Source organism: Rhinolophus ferrumequinum, chromosome 19 (assembly GCF_004115265.2).
Source record: "Rhinolophus ferrumequinum isolate MPI-CBG mRhiFer1 chromosome 19, mRhiFer1_v1.p, whole genome shotgun sequence".
NCBI classification, from domain to species: Eukaryota; Metazoa; Chordata; class Mammalia; order Chiroptera; family Rhinolophidae; genus Rhinolophus; species Rhinolophus ferrumequinum.
In genome coordinates, this window is record NC_046302.1 from 60,272,303 (window position 1) to 60,279,675 (window position 7,373).

Genomic DNA, 7,373 nt, shown 5'->3' on the forward strand with positions numbered 1-7,373 from the left:
TTCTCTATTGCCACATAGCCTGTTTCACGTGTTTGTTCTTGAGAACCTGTGTCATGTCAGAGGGTAAGTGTTTTGACTGCAAAGCAAAGTGACCAGACCAAGAGCAGGCTGGCGTGTAGAGTCATCTTTGTGAAGCTGAGGCATGGTTCCCTCTTACCACAGACCAGCACTTTTGGCCCCAGGGTGGCTGATGGTGATAGGAGTGAAGGAATAGGTAAACGAGTGTAACCAAAGTTATGAAAACACATGAACCAAAATGGAGGCAGGGAACCACTTGTCAAAGCCTGTAACTGCTAGGTGAATTATCTCACCACATCTATCGTGGGACACATTTGGCATTCTAGAGCAGCTGGCTTTTTTTTTTTTTTTAAAGATTTTATTGGGGAAAGGAAACAGGACTTTATTGGAGAAGAGTGTGTATTTCCAGGATATTTTTTCCAAGTCAATTTGTTCTTCAAATCGTAGTTGTGGAGGGTGCCGTTCAGCTTCAAGTTGTTGTCCTTTCAGTCTTAGTTGTGGAGGGCGCAGCTCAGCTCCAGATCCAGTCGCCGTTGCTAGTTGCAGAGGGCACAGCCCACCATCCCTTGCAGGAGTTGAACCAACAACCTTGTGGTTGAGAGGACGCGCTCCAACCAACTAAGCCATCTGGGAGCTCAGCAGCAGCTCAGCTCAAGGTGCTGTGTTCAATCTTAGTTGCAGGAGGCGGAGCCCACCATCCCTTGCGGGACTCGAGGAATTACACTGGCAACCTTGTGGTTGAGAGCCCACTGGCCCATGTGGGTATCGAACTGGCAGCCTTCAGAGTTGGGAGCACGGATCTCAAACCGCTTGAGCAACCGGGCTGGCACCCAGCAGCTGCCTTTTAAGCTGAGGTCAGACCACTCTTTGAGCTTCCTCCTCACTGTGACACCCTCCTTTTGATGGCAGCCTGCTAGCCTCCCATGCATCTGGGGGCGACTGGCCCCCCAACAGCCATGTGATGCCTACCAGCCTGTAAATTGAAATCTAGCTTTTTGTCCCTCCTTTCCCTGCATGGCTTCTTTAATGAGTGTTTAGTCACTGCAACAGATGCGTTTGAGCAGGTCCACCCTCAGCACACTGACATTTGGGCTGGGTGACTCTGAGACGGGCATCCTGTGCCCTGTGGGTGCTGAGCAGCACACTGTCCTCTGCCCACTTGATGTCAGTAGCCCCCAGGCGTGACAAGCAGTGTCCCCTGTGGCAGGGAGGGGGTGCAGTGGACCCCTGGTCAGGAAGTCCCCCCTGAGCTCTCTCCTTGAGGAGCAGTTTGTCTGATGTCCTGGCAGTGTCCATGCACATCCACAGACCCACCTCGAGTCAGGCATTTAGTGCGCGCGAGCGTCCCCAGGGAGCACTTACAGAATCTCTGGGTGATGAAATTCAGAACGTACGTGATACTGTACCCCAGCAACTTGTCTTCATCACATTTACCAGGAAGCCCTCTGGTGTTCGCACACGTCCAGACATAGGAAAACCTGCACTTGCCACAAGGTCCTGGAAAACTTCATGCAACACCATGGTTTCGGGGACGGGGGTGGCTGGCATGCACATTGGGATCTGAGTGCAGACAATTCAGTACAAATGGAATTATGTCCGTGATTTCATGTAAGCCACATTTATTTTAAACTGCTTGAGGGGTCCTAGAGCCAGTTAATGAATTCGCAAGTATTCAGCCAGATTTATACAAAATAGTCATTGTTTTCCTAGGACCGTCTTACTTTTTTGAAGGGAGTAGGATTGGGCAGGAAGAATCCTGGGGCTGGAATTGGGGTTAAAGTTGCCTGGGTGGCACCACTGCTCTTGAGTGACATCCCTTCAAGTAAGCGTCCTCCCTTCTCAGGAGGGGGTGCCCGGAAGACGACATGTTGTTACATCTAACGGCGAACGTGCTGGCCTGAATGCTTCAGTCCCCAGGAGCATTTTGCATTCAACTTAATCTTTGCTCTATTTCTGTAATACCAGCAAATGTCCAGCAGCCTGCGTGCTTTCTGAGTGTGTGGAGTCACACGTGAGAGATTTAGGCTGTGATTAATGAGGAAGGGAACGTGTCTCTGAGAACCTGGGCCAACATGCCCCAACAGCATCAGAGGAGAAAGCACTGAGCCTGATTGCCAGGCACTCTCGGGGACCAGACGGGCTCCTTTCTCAGGGAAGGGGGGGGCTTAGGTTTCCCCACATAGGTGAGAGTCGAATTCCTCCTGGGATTGCAGTCATCCACATTTCACGCCTATCAGGGGTCCCCAGCTAGGGGTGGACTATGGAAGGTCACAGCTGGACCAGCATCTTACTGGTGGGGACCAGACAGAAGGAGGCCAGTGGCTTCTCGACGGTCCCCAGTGGCAGAGCCATATTAAACACAGACCTGACCCCAGCAGGTGCTCCACCTGGCCCATGCTGGTGTGGGCGCAGGCTCTGCCTCATTAGGACTTGTGTGGTTTCTTCTGGGGAACGACATGGGCCATGTTCCTGGGTACCTGTGTCAGTTCAGACCAGTTCAACCCCAAAACCGTGCCAGGCTCTGGGCTGGACAGTGCTCCAGGCCATAGGTGATATGAGGGGAGAATCTGAGACTCACTCATTTTCTCCTTTGTCCTTTAGCAAATGTTTCCCGACCACACACTCTGTGCCTGGGACTGTGTTGGGGTGTTTGGGACACATCAGAGGACAAAATCCAGCAGCATGGCCTCGTGGAGCTTATATTCTGGCAGGAGCAGATAGCAAATAAACAGCACACGTGACAAATAAGTCAATTAGTCCTTTAGGAGGAGAAAAGTGCTATGGGAAAAAAGAGAAAACTCAGTCAAGTAAAAGGGTCGGGAGGGCATAGGTGTGAATTTTAGTATAAAGTGAGTGACAGAGGTGAGTCTCAATGAGAGGTAAGACCTGAACAAGAGCTGCAGGGGTGAGGGCAGCAGGGGGACAGCCAGGCTGTACCGAGGCTGAGGGAGGAGCAGCAGGGAGGAAGGAGGGGAGGGGACCGACTGCATTAGCCCTGCTGGGATGTCAGTCTGTGAGATCAGAAACGGAGAGTTTTGAGCAGAGGGGTGGCAGGTAGGCTTTAGAGGCCACCCTGGCTGTGTGTTGGGAACGAGTGACAGAGGGAGAAGTGGGAGAGCTGCTAGGGATGGTTGCAGCAGTCCTGACAGGAGATGGTGGCTCCTGTCGACCCCTTGAGGGGGCCTGGGAGAGAGTGCCTGCACGGAGCCCAGCGTCACCGCGTCACCGTCTCCACTGGTCGTCGCAGCTGTGGGATGTGCTGGTTCTTTTCTGGAAGGTTTGTGTTTCTTATTCACATCCTCCTCATCTTTTTGATAATGTCTTTTTTTCTCTTGTGCTTGTAATTCTTTCGTTTCTTTATTTTTGATAAATCTAAATTTCCTAGGAGTCTAATCCTACTAGTCATGTGTGTGTCTGCTGGTTTTTGCTTGTGTGGGTTCTTGTCTTGTGTGTTTTAGAATTTTGGTTTGTGAATTCATCTTAGTTGGGGCTTCAGCTGTGGGAACCCTATGAGGCCTGAATTGAGAGCATATCCCTTTGTTCTGGGGAGCTGTCCGGTGTACTATGGGGTTTAGCAGCACCCCAGTTTGTACCCACTCATACCCAGTCATGACAATCAAAAGTGTCCCCAGGCCTTGCCAGATGCCCCTGGGGGCAGAGTCACCCCAGCTGAGAACCACTGCCCCAGACGGAGTGTGTGTTTGGTTCTAACACATGCCTCAGAGATGTTGCCCACCTGAGACTACTTTTTATGGGGAGAATTTCTTAGCTTTGAGTTTCACAGACTAAAATTCCAACCTCAAACCCACTGTGTAGGTCGGCTTTTAAACACACTCTCATGTGTTTAACACAGCAGACAGAGAAATCTTAGAACCTTCCTATACCAGCAGGTAGATGTTTCTCCCTCTACGTACCCTTTCACTGAGGGTGCAGCCCTTCAGGGTCCCTGCTTCCCATAGAATTAGTTCAGACTCTCTACCTCCTGCCACAGGGTTGTGCAATTTACTGTCCGTCAGAAATGGGCGAGTCAGACCGACCCCACACCTTTGACCACTGTGTGTCATCAAACTCTCATCTGTTATAATACCCGTGGTCATTTGAGATGTTTACTCTCGCTATTATAAATGAAAATAAGCATCTTTTCACATCAAAATGCTTTTTTTATTTTACTGTATTTGGCAATTTGCCCATTTTTTCTACTGAGCTGTCAGTCTTTTTCTTAAAATCAACCACACTTCAATGTCTGTTATGTTCCACGTGAGGGCATGGGAAGAGCTTCAGAAGTAACTGCAGTCTCTCAGGTGAACAAGAAGTTAACTTAAAAACACTTTTCAGGCGGGCCCGGTGGCTTAGGCGTTTGGACCGCTGTGCTCCTAACGCCGAAGGCCAGGGGTTCGATTCCCACATGGGCCGGTGAGCTGCGCCCTCTACAGCTACGATTGTGAACAACAGCTCTCCCTGGAGCTGGGCTGCCGTGAGCAGCTGGAGGTTGGTGTGAGCTGCCGTGTGCTGCCATGGGCTACTGTGTGCCACCATGAGCGGCCGGTGGCCAGCGTGAGCTGCTGTGTGCTGCCGTGGGTTGCTGTGAGCTGCCATGAATGGCTGATGGCCCGTGTGAGTGGCCAGCAGCTGGCGAGAACTGCCATGAGCCACTGTGAGCAGCCGACCGACGACCGGTGACCAACTACCTCAGCCAGAGGGGAGCACAAGGCTCATAATACCAGCATGGGCCAGGGAGCTGTGTCCTACACAACTAGACTGAGAAACAACGGCTTGAACTGGAGTCGGGGGGATGGGGAGGCAGAAGAAAGGGTGGGGGGGGGACAAAAACACTTTTCAACATATAATTTATGTGTATTTTTTAAATGTATATTCTGGGAGAGAAAACCCTGTACAGCAGAAGTTCCATATTCAACTAATTATCCAGTTTTGGAAGACTGTTTTAATGACGATTCCTGCCTACAGAGAATGGGGAATACCCATTTGATTTGGCTACAAAGGGCATCAACCAGCCTGCGCTACCATTGGGTACATGGTCAAAGGGGACAGGAAATGTGGAGGGGTCAGAGCCATATGTGGCCCAGGAAGGCTTTCCAGCGTGTTTGTCACAGAAGTCAGGCTATCACTGTCCTGTATGGCCAAACTTGACACTGCTTCTCTCAGCTCTGATTTCAGCAGCCACCTGAAAGGGGGTGTGTGCACCTTCCGGCCTGCAGAGCCACACCTCAGCCTCGGCCCAGGGGCTCCTCTGTGAAAGCCTCTTCTGGACCTGCCCTGTGGGTGTCCCCGAGAGCGCCACACACAGGCCATGCCAGCCTTCCTTGGCAAAGCACTGCCATTGACCTCTGCAATGTCCTCTCACCATCTCATTAGGGAAGTTCTGTCTTATGATTCAGGGTGTCTGATGAGCGAGGGCTCTCAGAGCCTTGAGCCTCCCCCCGAGTCCTCGATGTGAGGAAGACGCCCAGGGAATGTCGGCAACCTCTTTCTGTGGCCTAAATGACCACTTTGAGGTAAAACAAAACCTCCCTCCTCTGGCACCGCTTCTTCCAAATACCCCCCAACCTTACACCCGGCCAGCCGTCCCTGAGGAGCCCCCTGGGGGCCCCTCCAGAGCACCCTCTTCTGTCCCTGTTGTAGAACTGACTTTGCGGTGTGGGAGGTGCTGGGTGACCTGTGCCCCAAACTGGAAACTTTGAGAAGCCATGTCCTGCGCACCAGTGTTTGGCACAGCAGATACTAATGAAATTTTTACTGAGTGCTGAACTGACTTGGGGCATAAGGACACACAAAATTCACTTTCTCCCCAGTAACACACAATGAACTTGGCTTCAGAGGTCAAAGCACATGCTGTCCTGTTGATCACTGAAAACTTCCCCACTGTTGCTACGCAGCAGCCCACCCGTCTGTCTCCTTGTACCTGCCCCTAAAGAAAGGAGAGTCTGTGAGACGGATCCTTTCAGGGACTTTGCTTCACCTTTGTGGTTACACCTTATGTCTCCCTGTTTGGCTGCAGAGAGATGGCTGGTCAGCCAATGACGAGTAAGATTCCCCGGGGGGACAACTCAAGCCAGGTGCAGTCGAGTGGGGACCAACAGGAGAACCCACAGGGTTCGTAGAGGTGGGCACAGCCCCCCACCTTCCCCAGCTAAGGAAAGCCTCTGCCTCTGTGGCTGCATTCCTTCCCACAACCTGCAACAGAAGAGATTCAAAGATGTGCTCTCCATCTATTCATATGCATATAGGTTTTGTCCCTTGTGGAAGTACATACATCCTGAGACTTATGGTTCCGCTGCCTGCAGGCAAGGGTGATTGGCTTGAATCAGTTTCCTGTTATAGTGCATGGGATTCACAGATCTTGAGATTGACAAGCCTTATCTCCTTTACTTCCCCACCTAAGTAATAAAAGCTAATGCATTGGTTGTTGGCCATTGGCCGATCTGGCACCCCAGCCCAGACCTTGAGGCTGCAGGTCCCTAGGCCCTGCTTCACTCTATTCAGGCTACTGTCTTTTCTTAACCCTGCGCCGACCTCCTCGCTCCCCACAACCCTCATTACGTGGGACGCGACACCCTACCCGCTTTATTGCAGCTACACCTCCTAAGGCAATTTTTCTCATATTCAGAAGAAATTCTCAAATTCTTTATTGGCAAGTAGTGCCTGCTTGTCCGTGGCCAGTCTGTGCTAATTGCATTTGGTTTGGGCTTTCTCACCACTCCCCCAAACCCAGGTGAGTCCCACTCCTGGGTCAGGTGGCAACATTGGGCTACATGCTGAACACAGCCATGCGATGCCTGTTTCATGGTTCCTGAGTCACCTGGTGGCAGGTCTCAGCTTCACTTGGCAGTGGTCACAGTACAAAATCTTTAACAACAACCAGACAGTTCTCAGACTTCATGCACTACACAAGCTCACTACATGCATAGTACCGTGTTTCACCCCAGACCTACTCGTTCAGAAGTTCTTTAATTTTAAAAAAATTGAACATAAAATTCAGATAAAATAGTGTTTACCATTTACACCATTTTAAAGTGTACAATTTAGTGTTTCTAACTATATTCAGTGTTGTGCAGCCATCACCACTACCTAATTCCAGAGCATTTCACCACCCTAAAGAAACCCTGCACCCATTTGCAGGCACTCCCCCTCACCCCTGCCCCCAGCCCCTGGCAACCACGAACCTACCTCTTTTCCTACAAAGGTGCCCATTGTGGACATTCCCTGTAAATGGATCCATCAACACGTAACCTTTTCTGTCTGGCTCCTCTCACCTACGTGGTTTCCATGGTTCATCCATACTGTAGCATGTGTCAGCATTTCCTCCCTTTTCATGCCTGAATTTTATCCCAGTGTGT